This window comes from Amblyomma mixtum, chromosome 3 (assembly GCF_055824585.1).
Source record: "Amblyomma mixtum isolate Tamu chromosome 3, ASM5582458v1, whole genome shotgun sequence".
Lineage (NCBI taxonomy): Eukaryota > Metazoa > Arthropoda > Arachnida > Ixodida > Ixodidae > Amblyomma > Amblyomma mixtum.
The window spans coordinates 45,058,843-45,076,313 of NC_143014.1; positions in this window are offsets into that span (position 1 = coordinate 45,058,843).

Sequence of the window (17,471 nt, forward strand, 5' to 3'; positions counted from 1 at the left end):
CGCACTGAAAAAGGCAGCAACAACGAGAATTCAGTCCGAAGCGAGAGGTCCGGCTTCGACGGGCGCCGCCATGTTTGTCGCCGCGCGGCGGAAATCCAGGTGGTTGCCAGATGAGACTACCATCTCATAGAGATGTGTTCCCACATTAATAAATTCTATTTTAAAATGTTCTACCGCACACCTTGGCACCACAGCTGGCTAAACGGTAATTTGAGTAAAGAGCTATCGGTTGCCGCAAAGAAAATATGGTCGATAAAATTCAGTAGACTGACCCTTTAAGAAAAGCGCACAGTGAGGAAATTGAAGGGGTCAGCAACTTCCTTAAGGAATCCCCACAAATGCCCCTCACGAGTGTGTCCAGTCAGTGCGAATACGAAAGGCAAATGAGCACTAAGGTGCATTATAAGCACAGCTACTAAAAAGGGGTCTGGTTCGCTGACTTGAAAAAGAAAAAAAAAATCGAAACAAGTTGATGCACGACGAAGTGAACAAGGCCTAGTCCACAAGACTCTAGAGAAAGGAATAGGTTATCACGACGCATAAGTTCCCACTGGGTGCGCCATATGAAAGAAGCGAATATTCTGTGCATCACCTGCACTTTCTTCCTCGCACAGTGGAGAACCTGCAGCACATAGGCAAGTTTTATAAATAAAGAAAGTTGCAGACTTGAGCCCGAGGAAACACTGCGAGTTCCCTGCCCATCCAGGGCCGGGTTAGTCGCCTTATGGACATTGTCTGTGAAACCCAGTAAACCCTACTGTTGCGAATTTGGTGCAGAGGAACCCGTAGGTACTGAAGGGCGCCGCGGGCCCATCTGATGCCGTCAAAATGACTTCGTCTCGCAGCCCAATGACCCAGCCAAAATCCCTTGGATTTATCTAAATTAAGAGCCGCGCCTGATACCTCACAAAACTGTTCAGTCGAATGTAATGCCTCAAGTACACATCATCAGCATGGGCTAAAATATTAATTTCACATTGTGCCAGGGAGAAACCATGGATAGTTGCGCTGTTAATAATACTGAGGCAAAGGGGTTCAAGGTATAGGGCAAACAACAAAGGCTTTAATGTACAGCCTTGACGATTTGGTTTGGTTAGCTTTTGGTTAACAATTAGCTTTCCATAGGACTTCTTATAGCACAGTCATGCCCATGAGTAAAACATCTCCAATATTTGCATGCTCTAAGACCGCAAACAAGAAAACGTGACGAACTTATCACATTATAAACTCATCGAATTCTGAATCCGCTTCAGCTGCCCTTTGACGCCGTTTGGACAAGCAACACCTCCCCGTACGAGTGGCGCACCGCGATCGTGGTACCCATTATGAAGATAGGCAAACCAGCGAGCAGTCAGGGCCCCTACCGGCCCGTGTCGCTGACCTCGGTATCGGAAGAAACCATGGAAGCCATGGTGTTGCGGAGACTCACTTGGATTGCCGCTTGACGCAACAACAGAGCGGCTTTCGCAGCTCCACGGCAGACAGCATCGCGGATGTCATATCCAGCCTCGAATACGCACTCGCTGATCGCCAGGTGGGCTGCCTAGCCCTACTCGACGTGCAGCGTGCCTTTGACTAACTACCACACGAGGTCATATTAACAGGAAATCTTTATCACTTGGTACACGGATTCCTGAAGGCATGACTTTCCGAGTGAGAGTGAGTAACTCACTCAGCTCACCCAGGCCAGTGCAGTGCGGTGTCCCTCAGGGCAGTGTGTTGACCCCTTACTTGTTCACCCTCGTTCAGGCGTGCCTCCCCAAGAGCATCCCCGAGAAGCGGTACGTGCACTTAGTACTCTATGCTGACGACGTGGCACTCTTCGCGACCTCCCCCACATCAAGAGGCGCACAGACGCGCAGGGCTCTTCAGACAGCGCTCATTGCCGTCTCAGCCTTCTTCACTCCACTATCGGGTTGTCACTCTCTGCTTCCAAAACCGAAGCTATGATCGTCCACAAGCACCCCGCCACCGCCGCCTGCCGCCGCTCTCCACCTCTCTATGTCGACGGCACACCTGTCCCTTGGTTCACAGAGGTCAAATACCTTGGCATGCGTGCGCATTGATGATCGCCTCACTTGGAATCCCACCCTTCCGCAGCTTCGCAAGGACATTCTGCACATCGCGTCCGCTCTCGAAAGCTACTTACAAAGAGCGAGGGCTGCTCTTTTGAGCTCTGCCTCTGCATTTTCGAGGACTTAGCATGAACCAAAGTTAGCTATGCCCTACCCCTTGACAATCTACGCCCTGCCCTGTAATGGAGTCTTGACGCGGGCCATAGAACGGCCATGCGCCAATTTTAGGGCATGCCATAAAATTCGCAGGAGGGTCCCACATACTATGAGGCGGGCAGTTGGCCCCATATCTCTCCGTACGCAGCGATAGGCGTTGCGTAACACTGCCCGACTGCACCACGCTACTGAATGCCAGCAACTCATCGTGCGGCTCCTCAGCATACCTGAGTCGTGTATGGAACGCACCGCCAACCTGTTTGTTGAGCTGTTCGGTGCGTCCACTGTGTAGGGTGCCAGCGCCGCGCTGACATCGAGACACCCTGCACCCTACCACAGTGCCTCACGCCCTGCCTTCTCGTCTGCGGCAGCAGCTGCAAGTTAGTACAATACTCCTAGGCGTCCAGTCAAAGCGCCGCACCCCTCGTCAAGCCCTTCTACAGGAGGTGGAGGCCGCCACCATTACAGATGATCTCAACGATCGGTTAATCATTTACACCGACGGCTCCGTCACTGGCAGTGAGCGGAGGAACTGGCGGCTCTCCATCTAGCGGCCGACCTCCTGTTCCAGACGCTACAAGCAACCAAGGCAGCCATTGTCTCTGACTCAAGGACCGCCATACCCCAGGTCGCCAAAATTTCCGGAGCCCTTCACTACGGCGTCCCCCATAGCCAGAGTCGCTTTGGGACGTTAAACCCCATGATTCCAAACCAAACCTCTCTCTCCGGCACCCTGAGGTCAGCAGCTCCACAGTAACTGCACTCGAAAACAAGCTGCACATCCTTTGTGAACGAGGCTGTGGTGTGCTACTGCAATGGATAACCTCACACGTATAGGTGTCAGCGGAAATGAAACGGCGGACGCCCTCGCCAAGAGTGCACATGACCCGTCTGTTCCCCTGACGGATGGGGTCAATACCAACGACAGTGTCCGCCTGATTGTTCGTCTCCATGGGATGCTCCGCCATACCGACACGCGCGTGGCCGCCGGCTGTGCTCCCACCCGCATCGCGCCTCGCTCCTTGAAGCGCGCAGACCTTGTCCTCCTCTGCCTGCGCCCTGGTAGTGTGTGGACGACACCGCCTTCGTGATGGTCCCAACCCGCTGTGCGCACGTTATGGTGAGTCCGAAACGCTCAAACACGTACTTTGTGAATGTTCGGTGCTCGACGGCGAATGCGCCGTCCTACGCGACGGATAACGCAGGCTCGCGCTGCCCTGCTTCTCCCTCAAGGACATCCTCTTTCCCCAGGCCCGGCTAGCAGAACGCGCCGCGCCCTCAGGCTGGTGTTAACCTTCGCGGCGGACACCAACTTGCGCGCGCTGCTGTGACTGCGCGCGCCCTGTGCCCTTGTTGCAGAGGTGTTATCAGCACACCTTGCTCCTGCTCTCCCCGTGCCTCCCTTCCCCGGGACCCGACTTCTCACCATATACCCTTTCATTCCATCCCTCCCGCGCAGCGCTGTTTCGGGGATCCCTTTAGAGGAGACAGTTATAGCGCTGCGTCCCCCCGCTTTCACTACCCCCTTCCCTCATTTATATTATTCGATACCTCTCTCCCCCCCTCTCCTCCTACTGAGACGTACTACCAGAATTCGAACCCGGCCGCGGCGGCCACGTTTCGATGGAGGCGAAACACAAAACGCGCCCGTGTGCTGGGCGATGTCAGTACACGTTAAAGACCCCCAGTTGGTCGAAATCATTCCAGACCCCTCCACTTCGGTACTTCTCTCTCTTTTTCTTTTACACCCACCTTCCTCCCTTTCTTCAAGGCGCGGGTGAGGTGTCCACCGAGAACTAAAAAGTTGCTGCGTTCCTTTCCTCTAAAATCAAAAATAAATAGCAATAGAAGCCTCATCACGAAAAAAAAAATAAGGCATGGTTAGTCATAAAATTCGCTGATTGGTCGAGACAGCGATTACGTCACAGTGGCATGTGACATGGTTGAGCGCTGATTGGTCGACGGGGCGTGTGGCATCATGAGATCACGTGACATGGCCCAGTTGGCAGGTGCGCTGGCAGTTGGCAGTCGCGCTAGTCAAGCGGACGTTCTTTGAAATTAGCCACTGTCTATCAAAAGATGCATAATTCTGTTACCAGTGCACTACAAATAGAATAATCGCTCATTAAAATTAAGATACAGTTGGTTTCAGCAACGCTTTCGGTAGCGAAGCATACCAGGTAAGGGCCGCCGCTAGGCTTTAGTTACTTTGGTTGGCTTCACCGCATGACAGCGACATGGCGTAGAAAATAATTACACAAGATCGACGGCCACCCTCAAGCACTCCCTTCGTTCACCTCCTCAAGCGGTTTCACAGCGCTAGCGCTGCCAGCAGGTGCCCAAGACCCCGCAGCCGACCCCTATCCGTGCGCGAAAAGTGGTCGAAGAGTGCCGTTAGGAGAAGCGCCACTTGCAGGGGTAGCGGCGCGCACTTTCATACATCGAATGAATGAAGAAACTAGAGTAAAATATACTGCGCGACTTTCCTATACTTTTACACAGGATTTTCAAGGGGATGATCTGTGCATTCGATAAAGGCAATAATACGGAATATCCGGGTTCGATATATCCGTGGGCTTGCATCATGTCCTGTCAAAAACTTCGTCCACGGATTGATGAGATTCATTGGTCACTGACCAAGGTCAAACAAAAACAAAAATGACGTTTCGGGAGCGCTACGGCTCTCTTGTTCACAATGAGCAACCGGCTCGTCGTCCCGGGCTTTTTGTAGCGGTTAGTATCGTTTTTAGACATTTAGCGTACTCCGACTGGTCTTAGTTTTAACGTTTACCGGAAACCGACGCATTCAGGAAGGTACCTAAATTTCAATTCAGCGCACCCAGTCAGTCACAAGCGGTCAGTGGTTGCATCTTTAATCAACCGCGCCAGGGAAGTCTGCAGTGAAGACGCAGCCCTACAACACGAAATGAAAACCGTGGAAATTGACTTAAAAAGAAACGGCTACCCGTTTTCCTTCATTCGGAACACGAAAAGAAGATTGGCGCCATCGAAGAAGCCTACTGCCAGGGAAGACGAAAGTGCCGACGCACCGAAACCGAAGCGAGCCCCTATCCCGTATATATCAGGGATCAGCGAGGCGCTGGCGCGGATGTTCCGCAAGCACGGCGTCCATGTTGCACATGTACCGACGAGCAAGATAATAAATGAGCTGGTAAACGTGAAAGATCAGCTCCCTCGTGCAAAGTTTCCCGGCGTAGTTTACAAAATCGCCTGCGCCGATTGTTCATCAGTTTACATAGGCGAAACAAAAGATCTCACGAGGCGCCTGAAAGAACATCAGTACGACGTACGAAGAGGAAAAGCGACAACGAACGCAATCGCGGAGCATGCGCAAGAGACTGGCCATGAAATTAACTGGGACGAAGCAGATATAATGACAACAGAAAAGAATGTATCAGCCCGCCGAAATCTCGAGTCACTAATAATCCAGACTACGCCTAACACAATAAATAAGAATGATGGCACATTGCACCCTATCTACGCTAAATGTCTAAAAACGATACTAACCGCTACAAAAAGCCCGGGACGACGAGCCGGTTGCTCATTGTAAACAAGGGAGCCGTAGCGCTCCCGAAACGTCATTTTTGTTTTTGTTTGACCTTGGTCAGTGACCAGTGAATCTCATCAAGCCATGATTCCTGACCAGACGGTATGCCGTCGAACCCTTGACTACTTCGTCCACGGAGAAGTCTTGGAGACGTGCGCGCTACAAGCGCTGCATTAAATTCGAATTTCTTGCTTGCTACTCTCCAGATAAAAATGAAACTTGGACATGAAATCGACTGCGATAACCCTGCAGAGCTGTAGCAGCGAGCAGCCCAGGGATATCCGAAAAAAGCTCCGAATGTACTGGCACCGCACCACACTTGATAGGGGCATGTTGTGGATGTCCCACTCAGGACCATCTCACATATACAAGGTGTTCAAAGTTAGACTTTCTGGATTTTTAAAACAAATACAAAGAACAGTGCACAAAAGCTGTTGTTGTACATGTATTATGCGGCCGGGAGGAAGCAAACTATGACAGTAATTGTCTTCGTAATATCACTAATTAATTAAATCCGATAATTAACTTTTTATTCACGGAAGTTAGCAGGCATGTTTATATTGAAAACTTGGGGGCAGTAACAGTTCTTTGGTGAGCAATTTTAGTAACACATCTGTGTCCTGAGATATGCATGCCTAAAATTTAAGCCCAATCTGTCTAATTACGCATGCGAGAAGACTACGGCACTCGGCATAAAGTTCCTCCCTGGTGTGACGCAGCTGTTGCGTATGGCGCTCCGTCTGGTAAGAATGTGGAGTGACAGGCGACGGTGCTTACTTTCCATTATTACCAGAGAAACCGAAGAATTACTATGCGGGCGACGTGAGGCGAGCCCTGTTTCTTTGGGTGATTTCGAATAGAGCAGGCGATAAGACGTTGTGCCGCTTTGGACTTCGCATGCGGTTAAGCACACTGACACCGCACTGCTTTTTTTTTTCTTTTTTGAACCACGGAGGCTTTGCAGAGCATTTTCATGTCCGTATATCGAGCGCGAAGCGTACCACAATTTTGTGTGAGACTGGCGTAGCTGTGAACTTAATGCAGCATAAACGCGTTGCCATGAGCGCGTTATTACATTTATATCGGGGAATCCTCCGAAACAATTGCACGTCACCTAGTGAAGCTAGGCTGCTTGATGCATGGTGTTACTGTCATGATAGTTAACATTTGCGTATATATTTATTTTTCTCACCTTTAACACAAATCAGTAGAATATATTTTACGTTGCCGAAGCACCGTTAGCAGGTTGTAAAAAAATGCGTGCGATGTTTATGCGAACGGTTTAGGGCGATTTCTGCATGCATGTACCCAATAAGACGAGTTGCGAAAAGAAAATGAAGCTCTCCCGTTTTAATTTTTACTGCTAGCATAAACATTATACATGCTGATTCCGAAATATTTCGGCGCAGTATTGAGTATGCATTTGATAAAGCCCGTTTGAAATCGTTGCCTTTTTGCGCTCATAAAACGACCATGCGACGCTGTCGGCCGGCACACGCATTATTCGAATACGCCATCTTGAAACTTTTAGAAACGTAGACACTTCTTTAATTTTTGTTTGCCCTAAGATAATAGATTTATGCTGAAGTTGGAAAGTAAAAAAAAATTGTCAATGATTTTCACTCATAATTGCACTCCGTTAAGCTACAGCACGTGGTCATAGATGGGTCACTGACCTGGGACCGTTTTCGGTTCTGCTTCTCCATCCTCTGTAGCTCCAGTATCCGTGCCTCTATATCCTTGCTTTTATGAACCCATCTATAAAGGGGTGTGTCATGAACCCGACAGCGGGGGTTTGAGTCAACGAATCCCTGCCGACGGCGTCAGCAAAATGCTCTAGTATCATTTGTTCGCGTTCATAGATTAATGTCAAGAATGGTTTGGTTTGGTTTATGAGGGTTTAATGTGACCCTGAAAAGGGTATTCGAGGTTGCCTATAATACACTTGCATTATGTAGAGTACAGGCCACCGAGTGCTCATGTCGCGTACTGGACCTCAAAAGCGAACCGATTTACAAAATAATTTTAAGAATTTGCGCTTCCGCGCCTCGCGGTAGGGTGCCTCGATGCGCGCGCCGCTCCGCCGCTTGGTGGAGGGGGCGCGCGCATCGAGGCGCCCTACCTCGCGGTGACCTGCAGCGCCGAGCTTTCGCCCAAATCCGCGCGCAACGCGTCATGCCGCGCTCTTTACGTCACCAGCGAAGGGCTGCCATTTGACGCCTCTTTCTGACGTCACGCAGCTCACATGGCCGCGGCCGCAAGCTCCCCCCCCCCCCCCCCCCCTTCCTCCCGCGCGCGTCGGCAGCCGGCAGAGGGACCGAGTGGGCAGGGCCGGCGGAGGCGCCGACATGTCAGGTTGCATAAAGTAACGAGAGGAAATTGAAAGGCGCGAAGACGCGTAAACTCAAATTTTGACGGGAGATAACTCATCTTACATCAAACGCATTAAGAAAATTCTTGCTGGAGGATATTTGTGAAGCGGCGTCCTTTAAAGGGCAACTGACTAGGGTCTGGACATTTTTGAAAAAAAAAAACAAAACAGCCCACTGCATAGATGAGGCATCGAAGATTACCTCTGCAAAATATTAGAGCCATGCGCGCCCCAGAAAGCTGTAAAAATTCAAATAAAAGCCCGGTCGTTCTTTCCTTCCACAAGAAAACGTCCTCGTCCTCTACTCTGGCTCCCGAGCCTTTGGTTTGACTTCATACGGAAAACTTTCGCTAAAGGCATTCCATTGGTGCGTCGTTCTGACTGACGGGCGAAGGGCCGTGTGTAGTATAGCCTTCCCTCACTCGCACACTCGACCGCTCCGCACACACACCGCTTATCGTTGTTCGTGCATCTTGTCTACACCTTGGCTCCGTTGAACGACATGAGCTTAGGAGCAGAGAAAAGACACAAACACACAGAACACATAAACATACACGGTGAAAAGCAAACGGGCGGTTGCCGGGTGCGCGCTTCGCCGTGTGTTTCGAACAAAACCGACTCCCGTCTCTCCGGTCGTGAAACAGTGGGGAGGCCTAAAAAAAAGTAATGAAAAGGTGGCTCGCTAACTGGGGTTGACAAACAGATGTACGAAAGGATGCGCTCGCTAACAAGTTTAGGTGGTCGAGCCGATCGAGCCTCTCGATCGTTCAGTGCGCGGAGAAAATGCAACGATGCTGTTTCATCGTTGGATGCGCACACAGCGACTGGAGTCGAACCACGATCCGGCACAGATTGCCAGAAGATTCTGAGTTGAGTCGTGTCTGGCTTCAACTCAACGGCCTTCCTGACACAAGGGTAAAGAATGTGGTGGTTTGCGGAGGACACTTCGCTCCCGACGACTACGGCCACGACCCAAGCAACTGGGGAGAGGAAGGACAAAGAAAAAAACACGACGAAACACCGCGAGGAGACCAAAGAGCGAAATAGAGAGGGTTTTGGGAGACCCGCCGCTCCCCACCCCTCCTCAGATAGACCGGGTAGCAAAAACCAAGAAAAGAATTCTTTTCAAGGCGGGGCCACGACGTAGACATGTGACGCACTCCACCAGACACCACGCCACCGGCTAACATCAGAGGAGGAAGGACGATTTTCCCTTGCGGAGCCTACTCGACGAGGCGCGCGAGAGAAAAATCTCGAGGAGGGAACGGAACGAGAGGAGCATGGCGAAGTAGCTTGATTGCGATGGCTGTAACTAAGCTATTAAAGAGTCTTTAAAAAAATATATGCGGCCGCGCCTTCCGGGTTCGACGCCTCGCTACCAGAGAGGTAGAGTATATTTTCGACCAGAGGGTAGTCAGTTTCCTTTTAACATCCTAGGAATACCGCAACTTTATTGGGAGCCTCTTCAGAGCCCCTTAAACGTCCCAAAGCGACTCAGGCTATGAAGGACGCCGTAGTGAAGGTCTCTGAAAATTTCGACCACCTGGGGTTCTTAAACGTGCACTGACATCGAACAGTACACGGGTCTCTAGAATTTCGCCTCCATCTAAATTCGACCGCCGCGGCCGGGATCGAACCTGCGTCCTTCGGGTCAGCAGCCGAGCACCATGACTACTGAGTCACCGCGGCGGCTTAATGTCAAAAATGAATCATTTTTGAGGATCGTGGGCCAATACCGAGTTGCTGGTAGTAGTGAACACTGCGATAAAAGCAAATTTCATCCCTTAGCCGCTTTATTTGTTGCCTGGTCGCGACTTGCATGGCGTCTGCTAGCTCCGCTGCTGAAGGCGTTGCGGAAATCGAGCGTATCTTTATTTGATTATGGGTCAGGTTCACAGTCAAAGGGGGACGAGTGTAGTAACTTTTAAAGCGCTAACCAGTTCCGAAGCTCCCTCAGCTGCGGCATCGATGGGAAACCAGCTAGGCTTAGCGACGACCAGGGCAGCCAGGGAGCCTCGCAGTTCACCGCCCTGCGCGCCCGCAGGCGGCGTCGTTGCCGAAAGCTCGGCATACTGTCGTTGCTCAAATATAGCAGGAAGCTTTTCTGCATAGCTATATATATAGCCGTATTGCAGTATAGCATGATTGTTGTGTCCTTTCTGGTGAGAACGTGAAATACACTGAACCTGCAGGCCAGGCGGCCAGCCTGGATCCCGTACGCCGGTGTCATAAAAATTAGCTGAAGATTGTTCTTCACTTAAATAATAAACTGCGGGATAGAGAATAGTGAAAAATAGATCAATTTTGAGGATCGTTAAACAATACCGAGTTGCTGGTATAAGTAACAACTGTGATACGAGCAAATTTCTTGCCACCACCGCCTCTCAGCTGCCGCTACCCCGCCGTAACGGTCCCGCTCGCGGAACCGGTGCAGAGCGCGTCGCGAAAATTGACCACATTTTTTGTTGCGAGACGATGCTGTTGACACTAAAGCGATTTCAAGAGTAGGCATTTTCTTATAATGCAGGCGACTTCCGAAGAGCCGCCCGCTGTGGCTTCGATGCTAAACAGGCCTAGCGACGACTACGGCAGCCAGACAGCAGCGCAGTTCCTTGCCCGGCGCACCCGCGTCGAGAGCAGTTGTCGAAAGCGCCCTACGTGGGCAGGCATGATTCGTCGCTGCTCGAGTATAGCTGGTAGTTGGTCAAATGTTAAGGGGAATCCCCCAAGGTGGAGTAGATTTGTAATAACGGAGTAATTACTCATTGGCATCCACCCGAGCGCAGCCATACGGCTACAGAGGAAAGCTATATAGCTTTCTCAGAAACTTCGTAGTTAAAGAAAAATTCGTCCTGGTCCGGGGTTCGAACCCAGGACCACCGCTACACCGGAGCAGTCGCTCTACCAATTGAGCTAACCAGGACGGCAAGCTTATGGTAGGGCGAGATCGAATTGATCAATAACTCGAAGTGGGAACAGTGTTGGTCAAATGTTAAGGGGAATCCCCCAAGGTGGAGTAGATTCGTAATAAGGGAGTAATTACTCATTGGCATCCACCCGAGCGCAGCCATACAGCTACAAAGGAAAGCTATACAGCTTTCTCAGAAACTTCGTAGTTAAAGAGAAATTCGTCCTGGTCCGGGGTTCGAACCCAGGACCACCGCTACACCGGAGCAGTCGCTCTACCAATTGAGCTAACCAGGACGGCAAGCTTATGGTAGGGCGAGATCGAATTGATCAATAACTCGAAGTGGGAACAGTGTTGGTCAAATGTTAAGGGGAATACCCCAAGGTGGAGTAGATTTGTAATAAGGGAGTAATTACTCATTGGCATCCACCCGAGCGCAGCTGGTAGTCATTCTGATAACCAGGCTCTCTTGGGTGTTCTAGTGCGATTTTCAAGTACGCCAGGCCAAGCAGAGCACATGCACCGCTGTACGGTTGCGAACTGTGACACCGGATGCGGGCAGAGCTTGAGTCGAGCGGCGCATCGATGCTTGCCGCTCCGTGTGTCATTGGGCGCATTTGTTTTTCAGTCCCGGACTGTCCGGAACTACTTGCGGACTCGAGTCCGGCATTTGTTTTTCGCGGGCAGCCCACAAGCTCCGCCCTCCGGACAGAAAGCCGCCTGCATCGCCATAGCAACGCGTTCGTTATTCGCCTGTGGCAGTCCGCGGGCTACTTGGGGCTGCGGGGAAGGCAGCAGACGACAGCTGCGCGCCGCGCTGCCAGCCATATTGAGTTGGACTCTGTGTGCATTTTGCGTACTTTTCGTGTTCCTGGAGGACGATATCATGCGTTGAACCTTCACATGAGCTCCGCAGCTGCTCTCTGAGCCATCGTAAGACTTTTTGTTCTTGCATCTTCGTTCTATTTTTTTGAAATCCGCCACACACGGACTCGCGTTCGGAGCTGCGAGTGCGTATTATTTGCTCGTATCGTCAAGAGGTTCTTGTTCGCTTGTGTGGCGACATGCTGTCTGTGCGCTTACCTGAAAGCATCGAAGGTGAACCACTCGTATACGAGAGCAGCAATAGCGCTTGTTGTCAACATTTTTGCGAAGGCTTTCGTCTATCTGCCTATCCGGGGACGAGTTGGGCTATTTGTGCGAACATCGCCGCGAGCAGTAGCGGCGAGCATACCCCCGAAGCTGAGTTCTGTAATGCACCTACGCTAAGCTGACAGTACGGTCTTCAAATCGACTCAGTATCATGATCGAGCGCACGGCGTTGCTTCGGTGTCGTGGTGGCCATGGCTTGCGTCGTCTGCTAGCAGATGACAGCGTCCTGGTAGGGGGAGCCCGCCTCTGGCGGCGAGTCCGCAAGCAGCCTCTGGCAAGTAGGTCATGTGACCATGACGCTGTTTTCTGTAAGAGCGGTAGCCGAGACCCGTCGGAAAGACTGCGCCGGCCAAGTTTTTGCACATGTGTCCCCTTGCTTATGCTTAACTTTTAAGTAAGTTTATGCTGCATACAATTTTGAACCGCTCAACACCATCCGGAACATTCTGCGGCAAACGGTTGGCCCAGAAATTTTACACGAATGTCGGGACTAATTAGCCCAACTTTGACGCCTGACAGACAGGGGTATAAATACACGAGCTGGCAGAGCGTAATTTGGAAATGTATTCGACAGCGCTAAACAACGAGACTAGCAGGAGACAGCGACGGACGTGGCGCTATCCCTCTGCTCTCGTTGTCTAGCCCTCTCGAATATATTTCTTGTTACGGAGCACAAGCTCGCACGTTCTGCCGTCCTTCCACAGCATCGCGCCGTATCATGGAGGCTGCAATTTTTTTTCACGTTATTATATTACATTACGCCATTACACGCCTCCCGACTGCTTGGCGCCTGCCTCGTCGCGACGGTTGCTACTTTGGTGGTTCGGTTCCGACAGCCAGTGTTTGGGCTGATACGGTTGTAAAGGAGTGGGAAGATGGCACTGCGGTTTGGTCAAAGCTTGAAAGGACATGTGAGGACCTTAATTTTTTCACTTGAGGCGTGTAAACGTAATCAGGCTTCATGTCGCGGAGAGTCGAATGGGATCGCCTGAATGCTTCTCTTTGATTCCGCTGAAGGCTTTGTTGAATGTTTTTTATTGTTATTGTCTAAAACAGCTAGGTTTAAAGGGGTCGCGAAAAGTTTTTCGAAAATTTTGAACGATGTGTCTATTTGGAATTATGACCCTTCATTCTATATGTGAGGTTGTCACGCGGTATCCATTTGCACTGTTAAGCCCTCAAGTATCATGATGCTTATTTACGTTGACTGAATTGTGTGCTAGTTTTATATAAGTTATGTTGTGCGCTGCATGTTCATTTGTGTACAGGCCTGCTCGCCGCTTTCTGTGGGACTAAAATATCCGATAGTATTCCGAAAGTGGGGGGCCGTGTCACAAAAGTGGCGGCATCCTGTAAATGACTTCTGTTCATTTAAAACTTAAGCGTCCGCGTTTCTTTAAACATTGTGTGACCGTCTAGCCTGTATGCGTCTCTGGAAGGGCACGAATACATGTACGCTTTTTTAGTTAGATAACCCCTTCGCACTGCGCAAGCGGGGATGTACGTGCTGCTTATTTTGCGCATCTTACTTTTTCCCAGCTGAAGGTCATCTGCAAGGTGACCATTAGCAGGAAAGAAGTTGTGGGCGTACGTGTCTCCTTTTTTTGGTTGTGTTTTACTTTTTGCTGTTCCGAGGTCACCGAATCTAGAGTCGAAGCCTAGGGCTTCTTTTTAGTTACCTGTTAATTTTTCCTCCTCTAAGATGGCGGCCATGCAATGTCAAAGCGTAGGCGCCTATGTGTTGCCTCTTTTGTATGTGAAGTTGTGAACTACTTGGTGCGCTTTTTGGTGTTTGCTTTTTCGACATCGACTCTGCGCGCGCCGCGAGTGCCTCGTCCGCTAGCGCCCGAGGTCTTAAAAAGGGGCGATATGGGCACGAGCTTCAGTCCGCTCCTCGGTGGAAAAGCCGTCGCCGCGTACTCATGGGACTCAGAGCCGCCGCACCGCATCCTCGAAACCGCAAGCTGCTCTGGAAGGACCGTCGCCTTCTGGGGCCGCCCTACCTGCGTGTTTGTGGATAGACTGCCGTCGCGCTCTCCGGTCAACTGTAAGTTCGTTCCCCTTCGGAACTTTCTTCGACTGTCGCTAATTGGACTCTCGCTTTCGTTCTGATCTGTGTAGACCAATGTATAACTTAATTCAGTGTATTCGCGACGAGCTGCGATCGGACGTTGAGACGCCGTTCGCAACGGCGGGCCGCAGTGAATCGCACTCACTTTTCGCACATGTGTCCCGGCCTTTAGAGTCTAGCTCGCGGCAGGGATTCGAACCGGCGACCTATGTTAGGTGTGATAACGCTCGATAATCTATCGCTGCCTTAGCGTCGGCTCATTTTTATCTTCGTTGCATTGGATAACAGGAGCCTGAGCCTCCCTTACCTTTCTCGTGCCTTGCTTGACTTGGTCAGCGATCTGGGCATACGGCCTGGCGCTACCATTCAATCCATTACTCCGACCGCATATAAAGATTCCGGGAGGAACACATGTCAAGGAAGGGCAACCAGCGTAGAGGTTGAACTTGTGCAGCATACATCTTCCGCGCTAAACTGCACTGTTCTCTGAACAGCGACTTCGTTGAACGCTGCGGTTCTGCGCGTTTATCCATCATGCGGCTTTTCTAAACTCTAAACAGTCCTATGAGCACAATCTTCTATTACAGGCAGAAATATTATGTGTAAATCGTGACCTCAATGACCTTCTTAAGAGTCTGTTGAAGTATGTCTCTAAAGAACACAGCATCGCCACTCAATAGAAAGCATTGTTCAATAGTTTCTCTTCGCTCGCACAGGTAACAATTCACTGACCACGACACATTGTTCCCTACGCGTGAAGGCACGTCTTAACGTGTAAGGTCCACCTGTCGCGTCTAAAAACGTTTTTGCGGCCGAATGAATAAAATTGCGGCCGAATGAATAAAACTTATATTGATCCACCGAGAAGGAGCCCCGGATCCCCGGTCCCGACAAGAAGGCCTGGGACGCGGGTGCGGATGCTCCGCAGACTAAGGACTAGTGAAGCTACATTGTTGCTTCACGGCTGCAGCGGGTGACTTGCTGCTAGATGGCGGGGCGCTCCGCAGCAAAATTTCCCAGGCTTCTCTACTGGGGCCATATTACGGAACTGTCACAAATTCTGTCAAAAGTTATTGACAGTGACGTCAAAATGACGAAACGATGTGACGTCGACGCTTGACGCAAAATTGATGCAACGAGGAATCAGCCAATTACAGCAGAGCGGCGCCCCGGAAGCATTTGTCTGCGCGACGAGGGACCGTCTGCTAAATTTTTGCTAAAAGAGTAAAGAAATGCACAGCAACAAAAATAATTATTATTTTATTTTGCCAAAAAAAATTATGTTTAAAGCTGAAAAATATCAAGAAAAACAAGAAGCGCAAGAAGTTAGGCTATTAAATTTGCTAGTCGGTAACTTTTGCTGCCGCGGGGGTGCGCTGACGGCGGTAAAACGTCAACGAGCCGCTTTGCATGAAAACAGCTGTTCCACGCCTTGATACTGTTTTCTTACGCGGCGTCGAAAATCAAGGTACTGTGGGGTTGATCTAAGTGCGGAAAAATCGACGAAGCCAACTTGTTAAGGTCTGTGTTGTTCGGCTCTTATGATCGATGACAAAAGTGTCAAAGCGTGAAGCGTTGCAGTATGTGATGTGCGGTCGTCTGTTTCTTTTTCCTCGACCAGGAAACAGAAGACGACCAGGAAGTGCGATTTGCAGGGAAAAATAAAGTTCTTTGCCAGCATAAGCATGTTTTATTTGTATGTAGCTGTGGCACAGAGGCGACGTCGGCTGCCGAAGCTTGCATGAAAGCCGCCGGTCGCAAATAACCGCAGTGTACACAGCACCCGCCGCTGCACCGACAGCGCACTCGCACGCACACCTCCCAGTTCATCGCCGAGTTCGTCGCACAGCCACTCCGCAGTCTGCTTCTCCAGTCGAAAAAGGAGCCGAAACAGCTCGTCCGGCAAGTTAAACGCGTCTTCGTATGCCCTCCTTCGCCGTTTGCTCGCTCCGGCGCAGCCGCCATCGCCACATACACCGCCGCCCTTCCGCCGCCATTTTCTGTCAAAAACGCAACGGCCAAACTGACCGCCTCGAAGCGGTCACAAAAAAACGTCAAATGCGCCTGCATAGTTAGGTGTGCAACGTCATCACTTCTGTCATGTCCATGACGTAAACGACAGCCACACATGACGCAAAAAAGCAACATGGCCGCCGGCCACGGCCGACCAATAGGAGCGCGGCTACGGCGGGGCTAATTGACACATTTTTGACAAGTTTTTGATTTGACAGTTCCGTAATACGGCCCCTGTTAATGTTTATGCCGGCGCCCGGGGAATCGGCGCATTCCCAAATTGTGATCAAGATTGCCCCTTTTTCCGCAATTCTTACATTTCGCGTCGTTTTCATCCCCGGTCTGTGTCAAGTAGACCCAAACTGGGCAGGTGTAATTTCCAGCTTGTAACCTCCTCCAGATACGCGCCTCATTGTTGGGCAGATACCTATGCGGGGGTGGAAACGTCCTTCTTTGTGACTTATAGTGCGCAGTAAGTTCTTTATATGTGGCTATGCTATCTTATAATCCTCTGCATTCGGGTTGCTCTACGGCCGCTCGGTAGTAGAGATCTCGAGCGAGCTCGTGCGCAGCCTCGTTGCCAGGGGCAGATTCTTACGCAGGTGTCCATATTATGGATATTCTTGTATTAATTGGGTTCGTCTTCAGGATGCGCTAGGCTTCCTCTGAAATTCTACCTTTTGCAAAACTTCGTACCGCTGTTTTGCTGTTGCTAACAATTACATGCGCTCGGGTACCGACGCAAGCGAGCGTTATTGCAACTTCGGCCGTCGTTACGTCTCGGGTGCGCGACGAGGACGTGCTTTTGGGTGTGCCATCTCCATCTACCACTGCCGATGCTGCCGCTCCATGCTTCCCGCTTGTTGCGTCCACATAGGCTACATCTTCGGCTTTCTTGCTTTTCATATTTTTAGCTATGGCCTTAGCCCTGTGTGCTCTGCGTTCTTTGTTGTGTATTGGGTGCATGTTTCTCGGTAGAGGTGTGATTAGAAGATATGAAAATACCTCCGCTGAACTGACTTTACACTGGTAAGGCTGCAAGTACTATCGCGGACAAAAGTGGTATACTCCACGCGGCGGCAACCGGAGCGACGGATAGACGGACGGACGGACGGACGGACGGACGGACGGACGGACGGACGGACGGACGGACGGAC